General features: G+C 43.7%; 1 protein-coding gene across 1 annotated transcript in view; it reads right to left on the minus strand.

Moving 5' to 3' along the window:
* The window catches only part of LEMD3 (LEM domain containing 3), a 116874-nt gene that overhangs the window by 50079 nt on the left and 49729 nt on the right, over window positions 1-17066 (minus strand). The window lies entirely within an intron of this gene.

The following is a 17066-nucleotide window of genomic DNA, read 5'->3' on the forward strand; positions in this document are numbered from 1 at the left end:
TGGCAGGGTTCCCAGTGCGGGGGCCATGTAGTTAAATTCACTTTAATGCAAAATAAAGGTATTGACACTTGATGCATGCTGCCCAATCCATGGACAGAAAGCATTAGGCACTAGATATGTTGGACTCTGAAACGCAGCAGTGCTTCAGAGAAAAACACTTTAAAAGCCACCGGAGACTGTGCTGTAGACTAGTCGGACATGCAGGTTCTCCACTGCTTCTCCCCACGTGCTGACCTGGAGTTACAGGTCTCTGCCTACATGTGTGTACAGACAGATGAAAAAGCTGGTGGAGATATAAACATTTTTTCCATTGGATGGTGATGAGAGATCAAATTGCCTTCCAAAGGGAAATCAATCAGGTATTCACAGAACTACAATTCCTGTACACTAGTTTACAAAGATAATGATACAGTGTACGGATTTATTTTATTAAATCCGCTGATGGTCTCCAGCATTTTGATATTAACCATACACACCAGATGAATGAGTTTTTTACCATTGAGTCAGTGAATAAGAGTATGGATGATAGTGTACTGTAAGTAAAGAATATGAGACCTGAGGGGAATGTGAGGAAATTTCCAGGTGTTACCCGACAAGGCAGATGTTGAGATTTAAAACTAGGGTTTTTTTTATTTTAAAAACTGTAGATATATGTTGAGTGATAGATTCCATACTCCAAAAGGAAAGGGGATTTTCTTTATGGTAAGCTCTCTGGCAAAAAAAAAAAAAAAAAAAAAAAAGAAGTGTATACAGGCAACTTTGAGAACCCTAGAAGAATTGGGAATTTCCTAACCTTGGGTGTGGCATACTGTGACAATGTCGAAGGGAAACTATTTTTCACATCCCTGAACTGGTAAAAGGTATTTAACCCGACATCAGATGTACTATCCCATCCATGGGATCCGGGCCCCTATGTCCATGGACGGGATAGTACGTCTAGCGCGATCAGCTGCGCTCTCGGGGGGAGCGCAGCTGATCGCAGCCAGGTGTCAGCTCATTATCACAGCTGACACCCGGCACTGTCAGGGGTGGCCACGGACCCCCCCCCCCCCCCCCCCCCGACACGTTAACCCCTTGCACACAGCGATCAAACACGATCACGGTATACCAGGGGTTAAAGGGAAGCATCGGCAGGGAGGGGGCTCCCTCCGTGCTTCCTCGAGCCCCCCACAGCAGCGCTGCTGCGGGGGGGGGGGGGGCTCAGTCCCTGCAGGTCACCGGATCCAAGATGGCGACGGGGACGGGGACCTTTGGGGGCCTGCAGGGAGCTGGCTTCCTCAGTGTCTGCAAAGCGCAGGCACGAGAAAGCCTTCTGCAGTGCCTGTGACAAATCGCTGATCTGTCACAGCAATCTGTGATGTGACAGATCAGCGAACTGTCACATGACAGTTATGTCCCCTCTGGGACATTGTAATAAAGTTAAGAAAAAAAAAAAAAAGTAAAAATAATTTAAATTAAAAAAAAATATTCCCTAATACAATTCATTTTTTGGGAAAAACAAAAAAACAAAAAAAACAAAAAACAAAAAAAAAAAACAAAAAAAAAAATCAATAGAAGTACACATTTGGTACCGCCGCGTCCGTAACGACCCGCCCTATAAAACTGTCACACTAGTTAACCCCTTTAGCGAACCCCTTAAAAATACAAAATAATGGTTTATCATACCGCTGAACAAAAAGTGCAATAATGCACTATCAAAAAGACGGATATAAATAACCATGTTACTGCTGAAAACGTCATCTGGTCCCGCAAAAAACGAGCCGCCATACAGAATCAACGAAAATAAAAAAAGTTATAGCTCGCAGAATAAAGCGATGCAAAAATAATTTTTTATATAAAATTTTCATTGCATAAAAGCGCCAAAACATAAAAAAAAAGTGAGGTATCGCTGTAACCATACTGACACGAAGAATAAAACCGCCTTATCAATTTTACTGCATGCGGAATGGTGTAAACGCACCCCCCAAAAGTAATTCTTGAAATGCTGGTTTTTGTTCATTCTGCATCCCAAAAATCAGAATAAAATGTCACGCGCCCGAAAATGGTACCAATAAAAACGTCAACTCGTCCCACAAAAAATAAGACCTCACATGACTGTGGGTCAAAATACGGAAAAATTATAGGTCTCAAAAATGTGGTGATGCAAAAACTTTATCCAATAAAAAACGTCTTTTAGCGTGCGACAGCTGCCAAACAAAAACCCGCCATAAATAGTAAATCAAACCGCACGTTATCACCCCCTTAGTTAGGGAAAAATAAAATTGGGGGGGAGAATATAAAAAAAAAAAAAAAAAAAAAAAAAAAAAAAAAAAAAGAGGATTTTGGGGTTGGGGCCAGGGTTGGAGTTAGAACTGAGGGCTTTCCACTGTTTGGGCACATCAGGTGCTCTCCAAACGCAACATGGAGTCTGATCTCAATTCCAGCCAATTCTGCGTTGAAAAAGTCAAATGGTGCTCCTTCCCTTCCAAGCTGCCATGTGCCCAAACAGTGGTTTACCCCCACATATAGGGTATCAGCCTACTCAGGACAAATTGCAAGACAACTTTTGGGGTCCAATTTCACCTGTTACCCTTAGGAAAATAAAAAATAGGGGGCAAAGTATCATATGATTTTTTTTTATTTTCACGCCCGGACGTTATCAACTTCTGTGAAGCACTTGGGGGTTCAAAGTGCTCACCACACATCTAGATAAGCTCCGTGATGGGGTCTAGTTTCCAAAATGGGGTTTCCACTGTTTAGGTACACCAGGAGCTCTCCAAAGGCAACATGACACCAGCAGACCATTCCATCAAAGTCTGCATTCCAAAACGTCAGTACTTCCCTTCCGAGCCCTGACGTGTGCCCATAAAGTAGTTTTCTCCCACATATGAGGTATCAGGATACTCAAGACAAATTGAACAACTTTTGGGGTCCAATTTCTCCTGTTACCCTTGGGAAAATAAAATTGGGGACTAAAAGATCATGTTTGTGGAAAAAATGATTTTTTAATTGTACGGCTGTACGTTATAAACTTCTGTGAAGCCCTTGGGGGTTCAAAGTGCTCACCACACATCTAGATAAGCTCCGTGAGGGGGTCTAGTTTCCAAAATGGTGTCATTTGTGGGGGGTTTCCACTGTTTTGGTACATCAGGGGTTTTCCAAACGCGACATGGTGTCCGATCTCAATTCCAGCCAAAAACGTCAAATGGTGCTGCTTCCCTTCCGAGCTCTGCTATGCGCCCAAATAGTCTTTTACACACACACATATGGGGTATCAGCGTACTCAGGACAAATTGCACAATAACTTTTGGGGTCCTGTTACCCTTGGAAAAATAAAAATTGAGGGTGAAAAGATCATTTTCGTGGAAATATGATTTTTTTTTTTTAATTGTACGGCTGTACGTTATAAACTTCTGTGAAGCCCTTGTGAGTTCAAAGTTCTCACCACATATCTAAATAAGTTCCTTGGGGGGGGGTCTAGTTTCCAAAATGGGGTCACTTGTGGGGGGTTTCCACTGTTTAGGTACATCACGGGCTCTCCAAACGTGACATGGCGCCGATCTGAATTCCAGCAAATTTTGCATTGAAAGAGTAAAACGGCGCTCCTTCCCTTCTGAGCTCTGCCATGCACCGAAACAGTGGTTCCCCCCACATATCAGGTATCAGCGTACTCAGGACAAATTGCACAATAACTTTTGCAGTCTAATTTCTCCTGTTACCCTTGGTAAAATAAGAAAATTGGACCTGAAGTAATTGTGAAAAAAGTTAAATGTTCATTTCTTTTTTTTTTAAACATTCAAAAAAATTCCTGTGAAGCACCTGAAGGGTTAATAAACTTCTTGAATGTGGTTTTGAGCACCTTGAGGGGTGCAGTTTTTAAGAATGGTGTCACTTTTGGGGATTTTTTACCATATAGACCCCTCAAAGTGACTTCAAATGTGATGTGGTCCGTAAAAATAAAATGGTGTTGCAAAAATGAGAAATCGCTGGTTAACTTTTAACCCTTATAACTTCCTAACAAAAAAAAAAATGTTGGTTCTAAAATTGTGCTGATGTAAAGTAAACATGTGGGAAATGTTACTTAAGTTTGTGTGGCATAACGCTATGATTTAAGGGCATAAAAATTCAAAGTTGGAAAATTGCAAAATTTGCGCCAAATTTCTGTTTTTTTCACAAATAAACGTAAGTTATATGAATGAAGTTTTACCACTAACATGAAGTACAATATGTCACGAGAAAACATCAGAATCACCAGGATCCATGGAAGCGTTTCAGAGTTATTACCTCATAAAGGGACAGTGGTCAGAATTGTAAAATTGGCCCGATCACGAACGTGCAAACCACCCTTGGGAGTGAAGGACAGGTACACCTGGATTATACAGCATGGGCAGATGAACTTGATAGTTAATCTGAGATATGTACATATGATTGATGAACGTATCCTGATTGATCCAGGGCTGCCAAAACAAGCATGACCTTTTGTCCACCTCCTGAAGTTCTTTGATATATGCACAATGCGTTATTGATTATGAGATTCTTGTATGCTCTATGTTCTTTATATAATATATATATGGAGTGTAACAGACATGTATTTTTGAAATGGTAGCTTATTGAGAAAAAAATAAAACTTAAACTTTTAATATATTAATAAAGTGAGTAAGAGGGAAAATGTCTTCCTTACATAAGGATTATAAATCGAGATCAACAAGATTAAGGAGAATCAGGCCTATGTTTTTCTAACCCCTTTACACCCAAGCTGGTTTGCACATTAATGACCGGGCCAATTTTTACAATTCTGACCAGTGTCACTTTGTGAGGTAATAACTCTGGAACGCTTCCATGGATCCCGGTGATTCCAACATTGTTTTCTTGTGACATATTGTACTTCATGATAGTGATACAATTTCTTGACTTGCGTTTGTGGGGGAAAAAAACAAAACAAAACAAAACAAAAAAAAAACCTAATTTGGCAGAAATTTCGTAATTATCCAACTTTGAATTTTCATGCCCTTAAAACAGAGAAATGTCAAAATAGTTAAATAACATTTCCCGCATGTTTACTTTTCATCAGCACTATTTTGGAACTCCAATTTTTTTTGTAGTCAAGTTATAAGAGTTAAACGTTGACCAGCGATTTCTCATTTTTATAACATTCTTTAATTTAGGGACCACATCACATTTGAAGCCACAATGAGGGTCTATATGACAGAAAATTCCCAAAAGTGACACCATTCTAAAAACTGCACCCCTCAAGGTACTCAAAACCACATTCAAGAAGTTTATTAACCCTTCAGGTGCTTCACAGGAATTTGAAATGTTTAAAAAAAAATGAACATTTAACTTTCACAAAAAATTAACTTCAGATCCAGTTGGTTTTATTTTACCAAGGGTAACAGGTGAAATTGGACCCCAAATAAATATTAATTTAATACTTTATTTCTCCCTAAGGGGGTGATTTGGGGGGGGTGGTTGATTTACTATTTATAGCAAGTTTTTATGTTTTTATGTTTGGCAGCTGTCACACTAAAGGACACTTTATTGCAAAAAAATATTTTTGCATTCCACCTTTTGGGAGCTATAATTTTTCCATATTTTGACCCACAGAGTCATGCGAGGTCTTATTTATTGCAGAACGAGTTGACGTTTTTATTGGTACCATTTTCAGGCACATGACATTTTTTGATCGCTTTTTATTCCGATTTTTGGGAGGCAGAATGAACAACCACCAGCATTTCAAGAATTTCTTTGGGGGGGGGGGGGGGTTTATACCGTTCCGTGTGGTAAAACTGATAAAGTAATTTTAGTCTTCGTGTCAGTACGATGACAGCATTACCCCATTTATATTTTTTATGTTTTGGCGCTTTTATACAATAAAAACTTATATAAAAAATTATTTTTGCATCACTTTATTCTGAGCAATAACTTATTTTCCAGTGATTTAGGTATATTGCGGCTTGTTTTTTGCGGGATAAGATTATGTTTTCAGCGGTACCACGTTTATTTATATCAGTCTTTTTAATCGGCGGTATGATGAAGCATTTTTTTTTGCCTTTTTTAATGGTGTTCATTAAAGGGGTTAACTAGTGGGACAGTTTTATAGGTCAGGTCATTACGGACGGGGCGCTACTAAATGTGTACTTGTATTGTTTAGATTTTTTTATTCGAAGATTTGAGAGAGTTTTTTTTAAATAATTATAAAAATAAAATGAACTATTTCATTCTTACTTTTACACTTTGTCCCACTGTGGGATACTCATTTTGTGCAGGCTGATCGCTTCAATAGCATGCAGATCAGCATGCTATAGAAGCTGTCAGTGCTGCAGCTTCTATGCACTAACCTGAGAGACTTCCTGGTCATCACTGCGCATGACAGGAAGTCTCAGGCCTGGAGACCCAGATGTAGTCATGAACACATCGGGTCTCCGTGGCAGCGATCGGGACCCCGCTTCATGCCGCAGGGTATCCGATCCAAAGGCAGAAGAGCCCCGGAACGCTGCGATCATGTTTGATTGCAATATTCTGGGGGTTAACGTTCCGGGAGCAGTCCATGAATCAGCTGACACCCGGCCACGATCAGCTGCGCTATCCCCGTGAGCGTGGCTGATCGCACATGATGTACTATTCCGCAAATGGGAATCAAGTCCCAGGTCACATGGATGGAGTAGTAAGTCATCGGCAGAAAGGGGTTAATAGAAATTCTGGTCAGGAACTAGAAACAGATCATTCCCCCTTGATACTGAGGTATTGGACAATGAAGCCAAAAGGCCAGCGAGGGAGGGGTCGTAACTATCAAACAGGGAAGGAAAGGTTTGGTTCAGGTGGTGTACAGTATTAGGCTAGTTTCACACTAGCGTTTAAACGACGCGCGCACGGCGCCGCTAAGCCATGCCCCCTGCCGGCTCCCTGCCCGCCCCTTCCTGTTATCGCCTCCTCCGAGCGCAGAGGGCTGCATGTGTTATGCGCACCCTATCTTTAGCATAGGGTGCGCAGGCCGTGCGCAACTATGAACATAGCGTGCGCTGCGCATTTTTGAATGTGCGCCGTGCGCGCCAAAATGCAACATGCTGCGTTCGGCACGCACGGCGCACCTCCAAAAATGCGCAGCGCACGCTATATTCATAGTTGCGCACGGCCTGCGCACCCTATGCTAAAGATAGGGTGCGCATAACGCATGCAGCCCTCTGCGCTCGGAGGAGGCGATAACAGGAAGGGGCGGGCAAGGAGCCGTGGCTTAGCGGCGCCGTGCGCGCGTCGTTTAAACGCTAGTGTGAAACTAGCCTTATAGATTGATTTATCCCCTATGGAACTGCCTAGCCCCCCAGAGACTCAAATGACATTTAATCTACAGGTCATCAATTTGTCCTCACAGGCATTTACCAATGTAGAAACTATAGTTCCTAAAAAAGAGTCTATTTCCCCCACACCTGATTTTGATTTGTTCAGCGGTATTAAAGATTTAAATTTGTTTGCTTGAAAGCTCAAATGGAGAAAGCATTTTGCCAGACAGAGTAAGAATCTTTGAAAAGATTAGGGCATTCATGTAAACATGCTTGATGATCTAAGGGTAACTTCACACAGGGCGTTTTTGCTGCTTTTTTTTCCTGCAGCAAAACCTGACCTTGGCAGGAAAGAAGCTGTGGCAAAACGCAGATTTAGGTGCGGATTTGGTGCATTTTTTTTTCCCTCTTTGTCCATGCTAATGTCCTTGACTTTGACAGCTAAACGCTGCAAACAATGATACCTGCGTTTTGTTTTTGCGTTTTTTTTCCAACACCCATTCAACCCAATGCTGGTAATGTAAAAAGCAGCTGAAAATTATCAAAAAAAACCAGCAAAAAAAAGGAGCCAAAACGCCCAGTGTGAACATACCCTATGACTACTTGATTGACTGGGGGTCTGAATCAGCCAGACTATTAGTATAGGGCCCTTTTCTGATCTTTGCATCAAGAGTAAAAAAAAAAAAAAGTCACTTAACTTTAACCCCTTAATGTCCAATGACAGACAGTCCGCCATTGGACTTCTCCCCTGCTTTGATGAGGGTTCCGGCGCTGAGCCCGTATCAATGCCGGGGACATGTCAGCTGTTTTGAACAGCTGACATGTGCCCGCAATAGGTGCAGGTGGAATCGCGATCCACCTGCACCTATTAACCCGTTAAACGCCGCTGTCAAACGCTGACAACAGCGTTTAACCGGCGCTTCTGGCCCGGAAATGAGGTAATCGCTGACCCCCCGTCATGTGATCGGGGGTCAGTGATGCGTTGGCATAACAACCAGAGGTCTCTTGGAGACCTCTATGATTGTTGATGCCGCTTTGCTATGAGCGCCACCCGGTGGTCAGCGCTCAGCTATGCAGTAATTCTGCTACATATAGGCGATCTGCTCATGGAGGCTATTGAAGCATGACAAAATTTTAAAAAAAAAGTATTTTAAAAAATATGAAAAAAATATAAAAGTTCAAATCACCCCCCTTTCGCCCTATTCAAAATAAAACAAACAAACAAAAAAATTACACATGCACATATTTGGTATCACCGCGTTCAGAATCACACCATCAATTAAAAAAAAAAAAAAAAAGCATTAACCCAATCGCTAAACGGCGTAGCGAGAAAAAAAAAAATCAGTTTTTTTATCTCTGTGACAATGCATTAAAATGCAATAACGGCGATCAAAAGAACTTGTCTGCATAAAAGTGGTATCATTAAAAATGTCAGCTTGGCACGAAAAAATTAAGCCCTCACCCGACCCCAGATCACGAAAAATGGAGACGCTACGGGTCTCGGAAAGTGGTGCTTTTTTTTTTTTGCAAACCTTGGATTTTTCTTTTCACCACTTAGATTAAAAAAAAGAACCTAGACATGTTTGGTGTCTATGAACTCGTAATGACCTGGCCAATCATAATGGTGGGTCAGTTTTAGCATTTACTGAACCTAGCAAAAAAAAGCCAAGCAGAAAACAAGTGTGGGATTGTGCTTTTTTTGCAATCAATGGTAAAATCAATGGTGTTGTTCAAAAGTACAACTCGTCCCGCAAAAAATAAGCCCTCACATGGCCATATTGATGGAAAAATAAAAAAAAGTTGTGTGTTGTGAGTTCATTTTCCCCTTCACCATTGAGGTCTGTTGAACTCCCTCTTCTGGTGAAGGAAGGTAGTGAGGCTGATTACCAAGCACCTGAGCAGGATGATGATGACTGGAATTGCTGACTGGATATAAGGCAGCCGACACCCTTCTGCCTTGCTGGTGATTTCTCAGAGGGATTATAGGAGACCAGTCTGATTTCTGCTCCTCAAAAGCTAAGTTTTCTGCTCTGCTTTTTGCATTTGTGTTTTGTTTTTTTTTTGCCTTGTTTTTCTGGACTTCTGCCATTCCCTGCTGGGGTGAGCTGAATTCCTTTTTGCTCTGTCTTCAGAAAATACCTGAGTACTGATCTAGTCTTTTTGAAGCCTAGCATCTTCAGGGCTTTTTTCCTCTATCAGTCTGTTGGCTCTTGATTTGATGGGGTTTTGGCGGATTGCAGACAGCAGCTTTTCTATCCTGTCCTATTTAGTTAGCTTGGGCCCCATCATTTGCTCAGCCTATCTTTCTATCTGTGTGAGTGTTTTTTCCATCTTGCTTCACAGTCATATGTTGGGGCTGCTCTGGGGCAGTTTAGATTTCCCTTTCTGTCTTTAGGCTATTTAGTTCTCCGGCTGTGATCGAGGGGTCTAGGGCACCGTAGGAACCCCCCACGGCTACTGCTAGTTGTTGTTGATAGGTTCAGGGGTCTGCAATCCGATAGCTGCCAACTTCTCTGGTTTTCTGGATTTAGCTAGTATTTGTTTTTGCTTCCTACGGCGACTCATTCAGAACAGTTATGGCTCTGGGAAGAAAGGGAGTGAAAAACAAACGCAAAAACGAAAATAACCCCATTCCTTAAGGGGTTAAAGATGTCACAATTGACATCTGTCAATAGAGTAACTGAGGATCTTCATTTATACGAGATGTCTCCCCCTATAAGATACGATTGCAGTTTCAGAGAGATGGCAGCAATTAGGGATCTGGAACATGACACCACCGAATTGTCATCAAGCCACCCTTTTTATCCCCCATTAGTTGCCGGCATAGACATCGGGGCCCACCGAGGTGGGCGGTCCGGCGCCTCCCTCCCTGTTGAGGGCAGAGCAGAATTCTGCAGTGCGCAGACCTCTCCCGACGCCTGCGTACTGCAGGACTCTGCTCTGCCCTCAACAGGGCAGAGCAGTACACCTGCGCCGGAGCCATTACAGGATGGGAGAAGAGGACGTCATCGCATGAAGGGAGGTGCCGGACGGGACGGCGACACCCATCGGACCGGACCGCCCACCTCGGTGAGTATAACGTGTTTCTTCTCCTCTTTCAGGTTACATTGGAGGCTTATCTACAGCATTATAGAATGCTGTCGATAAGCCCCCCGATGTCTATGCCAGCAGCTGCAAAGCCAAAAAAGGGTGACAAATTCCCTTTAACAGAAAATACCCAAAAGTGACACCATTCTAAAAACTGCACCTCTCAATGTACACAAAACCACATTCAAGAAGCTTATTAACCCTTTGAGTGCTTCATGAGAACTAAAAGCAATGTGGAAGGAAAAAAAAAAATGAACATTTTACTTTCACAGAAAACTTACTTTTTTTATTTTTACAAGGGTATCAGGAGAAAATGGACCTCAAAATTTGTTGTGCAATTTCTTTTGAGTACACCAATACCCTGTATGTGGGGGAAGCCACTGATTGGGCATATGGCTGGGCTCAGAAGGGAGGGAGCCCCGTTTGACTTTTTTGAACGTAATATTGGCTGGAATCATGGCGCCATGTTTTGTTTGGAGACCCCCTGATGTACATAAACAGTGGAAACCTCCCCCAATTCTAACCCCAGACCACTTTAAGCCCAACCCTAAAGGGAAAATGGAAATACACTTTATTTTACTTTTCCCTAAGGGGGTGACAAAGGGGGGGGTTTACTATTTTTTTATTTTGATCACTGTGAGACCCTATCACAGTGATCAAAATGAACCAATAGGAAAAATCTATTGTTGACGGGTGCTGGCCATCCGATCTCGGCGGGCAACCTGCGCCCGCCATTTTCTCCTGGAAGACAGACACCGGTAGCCCGGAGGACTTTACAGGGGGTTGCAGAGACAATGAAGGTATCAGGGGGAGATCAGGGGACCCCCATTTCTCTTCTCTGATGTGCAATAACATCAGAGGAGAAATTAAATGGAAAAATTGGACATTGCGGTCACTGTTATACCATTAACGGTGATCGCAACACCCGGGGGGGGGGGGGGTGTCAGTAAAAACCTGACCCGAATCATGTTCTCTGGGGTCTCAGCAACCCCTAAGTAGCCGAGACCCCCTGAGAATTTCCGACTGTGGGGGGCGTTATACCCTTATTCCGCAACGCTGTTAAAAAGCGGCGCTGCAGTTTAAGTACCCTTAACTGATGTTAAGGCGTATCAGCGGTTAAGGGGTTAAAACAAACACTAGGGCTAGCAATGACTTGTGCAAACTGTAAGGAATCTGTACACAGGATGTATCATGGCTAGTCTAGACGTGGAATCGTTATACTCTTCAATTTCACACAAGTAGTCTTCATGCTGTCAGACATTTTCTCTCAATGAAGAGATGTCCGTACAAAACCCATAGCTTGATCCTTCGTATCCTTGAACTATGCCTCATTAGAAATTTCTTCACATTTGATTTGAAGAACTTACACCAGCTCAGAGGCACAGCTATGGGTAGCCCTTGTGCACCTAGGTATGCCAACTTGCTCCTGGGCTGGTGGGAGGAAAATGTCATTTTTTCTGATGTTCAAATCTACACAGCCAAGATTGAGATGTGGAGCCGTTACATTGACATCTTCCCGATTTTGAAGGGCACCTTTAAGGAGCTTGATACTTTCGTGAATAATCTGAACACTACTATTGTATTGCGTTTTACATTCCAATGTAATTTGGAGATGTTGCCCTTCCTTTATATGAGCATCAGGAAGACATCTGGGAGTTATCTACCAACATCAGTCTATAGGAAATCTGGCCAGTAACTCCCTTCTGAGGTGGGAAAGTAATCACCGGATACCAGAAAATGGTTGTCTTTAATTTAAAAGGCTGTTTGAGGTGTGGTACGTACGTGTCGTGTTTTTATGCAACGACTGGCAAGACCTTTCATAGTAAGGTGACAGTGAGTTTGACATCAGGCATCTCATTTAGGCTATGTGCACACGTAATTTTTGGTGCTGCGGATTTTTCCACGCGGATTTGAAAGACTTGCAGGTCAAAAAGACCAGCGGTTTAGCCCTGCGGTTTCACACCTCTACAATGGAGAAGGTGTGAAACCGCAGCGGATTCCGCACAAAGAATTGACATGCTGCGGATTAGAACCCACGGAAAAATCCGCAGCATGTGCACAGCGTTTCAGTTTACCATTGAAAACAATGGACCCGCAGCAGAATCCGCAAAGTGTGCACATGGTCTAACGAGGGTAGTAGTGTACAAGGCCACATGTATTTGTGGCCTTGAATACATAGGCGAGACTAAACGCGAATGTAAACGTCGCGTCGAACACATAGGTGACATTACCCACAAAAGACACCCCACTGGCAAAGCATGTCAACTCCCATCATGGTGGCCTAAAAACATCCAACAATTTTATAGGGTTGATAGAATCTATAAATTAACTAGGAGAAGGGGAGTTGGGGTGGGGCAAGAAACTGGGATCAACTGATTCTCTAGTCCAGATGGATCTTTTCTTTGGAAACTGTGCCTCCACCAGGATTAAGTGAGCAATCGAGTTTCAGAATTTTTTTTTTTTATATAATTCTTATGTCTTTAGGACCTAAAAAACAAGGTTATGCAAAAAAGGTCAGAGACAAAACTTGACCACTTACCGTATACTATTTCCCCACTGGAATAGCAAAGGGTTTTTGACTTATTCCAGTTGAAGCTTCCCCTCTCAAAAAGAACTTGCACTGAATGATAGGTTTTAAGAGAGAGTGTATTGTTTACATGTGTATTGTTGATATCATCTGGGAAAATGACTAGTTTGACACAACCTATGCTTATATTGGAGGTCACCCCCTCATTCTATGCCCAAGGTGTTATTTATCATTTTTCCATTTTAAATGGAATACAAGCAGGATCCCTGGAGATTCACCATGTGACTTGGTTGTGGGTCACATGACTGACAACACATCACTCCAGGAAGGTCCTGTTTGAGCAGCACCATTCCATTCTCATGGAAAGGTCCTGTAAGGCCTGTTTCCCATTTCAGTTTTTTGGTGTCCGCCAAAGTGTGAAAAAACAGATTCGTTTCCATTTTGCCACAAAGTATTAAGTTACGTACCGGTAACGGTGTTTTTCGGAAGCCCATGACAGCACCACGAGAGAGGGGATATGCCCTTCGGGAACAGGAAACCTACAGCTACAAAAAGGGCGGCACCTCTCCCACGCATCAGTTGGATTACAAAGCTTGAGAGGCTACCATGGTTAGTACACCGCATATACACAATATATACAACCTATCCTATTTACAATTCTTTAAACCATCTCCCACATAAGGTGAACTCGCAAAAACAATCCTCTAAAGGGGTGCACCCTTCTACGTGAACAAGGGAGGGAACTAAGGGTGCTGTCATGGGCTTCCGAAAAATACCGTTACCTGTACGTAACTTAATACTTTATTCGGACTCCCATGACAGCACCACGAGAGAATTACAGAGATGTAAACTAAATTAGTGAGGGACTACAGCCTGCAGCACCCTTAGCCCGAAGGTGAGATCTGAGGAGGCACCCATGTCTAACCGATAGTGGTTAAAAAAGGTGGAAGGAGATGACCAGGTGGCCGCCTTACATATCTGGTCAATTGATACTCCCGATCTCTCTGCCCAGGATGATGCCATGGCACGGGTGGAATGCGCCCTCAGGTTCTGTGGAGCCGGTCCGCCACCTGCTGTGTAGGCAAGAGAGATAGCCTCCCTAATCCACCTTGCTAACGTGCGCTTTGACACTCTATACCCTTTCCTGGGACCTTGGAAGGATAAAAATAATGCGTTCTCCTTCCTCCAAGGATCTGTGGCTGCTAAATATTTAAGTAGGCATCTCAACATCTAGAGCCTGAAGTCTTTATTCTTTAGGATTGGTTGGATTAGGGAGGAAGGCAGGCAGAACTCTCTCTTGTGTCCTATGAAAATGAGATGCTACCTTGGGAAGGTATGCCGGGTCTGGCCTTAGGATTACTCTATCCTGTAAGAATTCTGTGTATGGAGGTAGTCTGGAAAGTGCCTGTATGTCGCCTATTCTACGTGCAGATGTTATTGCTACCAAAAAGGCTGTCTTAAGTGATATCTTTAGTGAAGCAGAATCCAGAGGTTCAAACGGTTTCTCCGTCATGGCTATCAGGACTAAATTTAAGTCCCAAGGCATACACCCATCTTTGAGTATGGGTCTTGATCTGGTAACTGCCTTAATGAATCTCGCTACCCAATGGTTACCGGCAATGTCGCATGCAAATAGGGCCCCTAAAGCTGAAACTTGCACTTTCAATGTGCTAGTGGAAAGGCCCAACTCGAGACCCCTCTGGAGGAATTCTAGGATCTGTTTTACAGGTATTCCATCCCTGATATTAAACTCACAGGTGGACAGGAATCGCCTCCAGGTTCTAGCATATATACCTGTGGTGGTTTGTTTCCTACTTTTTAGGAGTGTATCGATTACATTTTCTGAGAACCCTCTATCCCTCAATAGTATCCTCTCAAACACCATGCCGTCAAATGGAGTCCCGCTACTTGTGGGTGGTTGACTGGCCCCTGGTAGAGGAGATCTGGAAGGTTCAGCAGTACCCAAGGATCGCCTACTGACATGGTCCTCAACCATGCAAACCAGGTCCTTCTGGGCCAGAAGGGGGCAATCAATATGACTCTTGCCCCGTCTTCCCTGATCTTCCTCACTACCAGAGGTAGAACGTTCAAAGGCGGAAAGGCGTAAGCCAGCGAGAAGTCCCATTTTATTAGGAGGGCGTCCACTGCCAGTGGATTTTCCCTGGGATTTAGGGAACAGAAAGTTTTTTTCCTTCCTGTTTTCCTTGGCAGCAAAGAGGTCCACCTCCGGTCGACCCCATTTGCGGACAATCTGATTGTAGATGTCTGAGTTTAAGGCCCATTCTCCCTGCCTTAGGGCCCTGCGGCTTAGAAAGTCTGCCTTCATGTTGTCTTTTCCGCTGATGTGGAGCGCGGTTAAAGATAGAAAATTTTTCTCTGCTATCTGAAGGAGACGTTCCGTTATCCGCATCAGGGCGTTGGAGCAGGTTCCACCTTGGTGGTTGACATAGGCTACCGCTACCTGGTTGTCCGAGAGTATCCTTACATGGTGGCCCTGTAGATACATAATGAATTTTTTAATGGCCAATTCAATCTCCAGCAGCTCCCTCTGGTTAGATGAGATCTCAGCATCGGAGTCCCACTGTCCCTGTACCACTATGTCCCCCATATGGGCCCCCCAAGGACTAGCGTCTGTGGTTATTACGCGGGTTATCTGTATCACCCAGGGCACCCCCGAGGCTAAATTTCCGATATCGAGCCACCACCTAAGAGATGTAATAGTTGAGGGGCTTAGCAATACCTGACCCTGCAAGAAGCCCTCTAAGGTTCTGCTATTAACCAGGACGTCACTCTGAAGGGCCCTAGTGTGGAATTGTGCCCACTTGACCGCTGGGATACATGAGGTTAGGGAGCCTAACAGGGACATGGCCTGCCTGAGGGTCATGGAGGGCCTATCGATTGCCCGAAGAACCTGCTGTAATTTATCCACAGGTAACAGACACAGCTGGGTTTCTCAATTTAACAGCAAGCCTAGAAACTTCTGGACCTTTAAGGGCTGAAATCGGGACTTTTCGTAATTTATAATCCATCCGAGGTTCTCTAATCTGGACTTAGCTTTTTCTATCTGAGATAGACAATGGTCCACTGAATTTCCCACAATCAAAAAATCATCCAAGTATGGGATAACTAAGATGTCAACTTCCCGTAAATGAGCCATAACCTCGGACACTATTTTTGTAAATACCCGGGGCGCTGCTGAGAGACCAAAGGGAAGGGCTCTATATTGATAATGACGGATTATACCGTCTATTGATACCGCCACTCTCAGGAACTGCAGGAAATCTGCGTGGATGGGCACATGACAGTATGCGTCTTTTAAGTCCACTACCGCCATAAAACACCCTTCAAACAGCATCTTTATTGTAGAACGAATGGATTCCATTTTAAAGGTGCGTTTAACCAAAAATTCATTAAGAAAACGTAAATTAATAATCGTTCTGAATGTTTTATCCGGCTTTTGGATTAGGAATAAGGGAGAGTAGAATCCTCTTCCTCTCTCAGACTCTGGAACCTCTATCAGAACGTTTTGTTTTTTTTTAGACAGGTTCAAGACCTCTGCTTCTAAAGCCGCTTGCTCGAAGGGTGAAGACCTTAAGGGTGTTGGTTTAAAGGTATCCCGTGGGACTTGAGTGAACTCCAACCTGAGTCCGGTGGATATCACATTCCGCACCCAGTCACTATTGGTGACCTGTAGCCATGCTGGGAGGAAGGATGACAGTCTACCCCCCCACGGGAATTGCTAGTCATTGGTTTTGTCTTTTTCGCTCTCTCGACGAGCGTCTCAACATGAAGCCCGTACCTCTTCTTCTATCCTCCCATCTGGGACGGTCTCTATTAGGTGAAGGGTTACGCCTTCTCCCTTGACCGAATCTCCTCCTATTAAACGGACGACGGTAAGATGCGGACCAAAGGTTTGGAAATTTCTTTTTATCATCCCCGGCCTTCTCCAGCAATTCATCCAGGACTGCTCTGAAAAAATATTCCCCCTCACACGGGATAGTACAGAGTTTTGCCCTGGACTGAATATCTCCCGGCCAGCACTTCAGCCACAGGGCTCTCCGAGCCGCATTAGAGAGTCCTGCTGCCCTGGCGGCCATTCTGACTGCATCAGCCGAGGCATCCGCTAGGAAGGCTGCGCCATCCTGGATTATTGGAAGGGCCCCCAGGATTGCCTGTCTAGATGTTCCCTGTTTTAA

The sequence above is a fragment of the Dendrobates tinctorius genome, unplaced genomic scaffold (genome assembly GCF_039654945.1).
Source record: "Dendrobates tinctorius isolate UK_male_01 unplaced genomic scaffold, ASM3965494v1 ptg000224l, whole genome shotgun sequence".
Taxonomy (NCBI): Eukaryota; Metazoa; Chordata; class Amphibia; order Anura; family Dendrobatidae; genus Dendrobates; species Dendrobates tinctorius.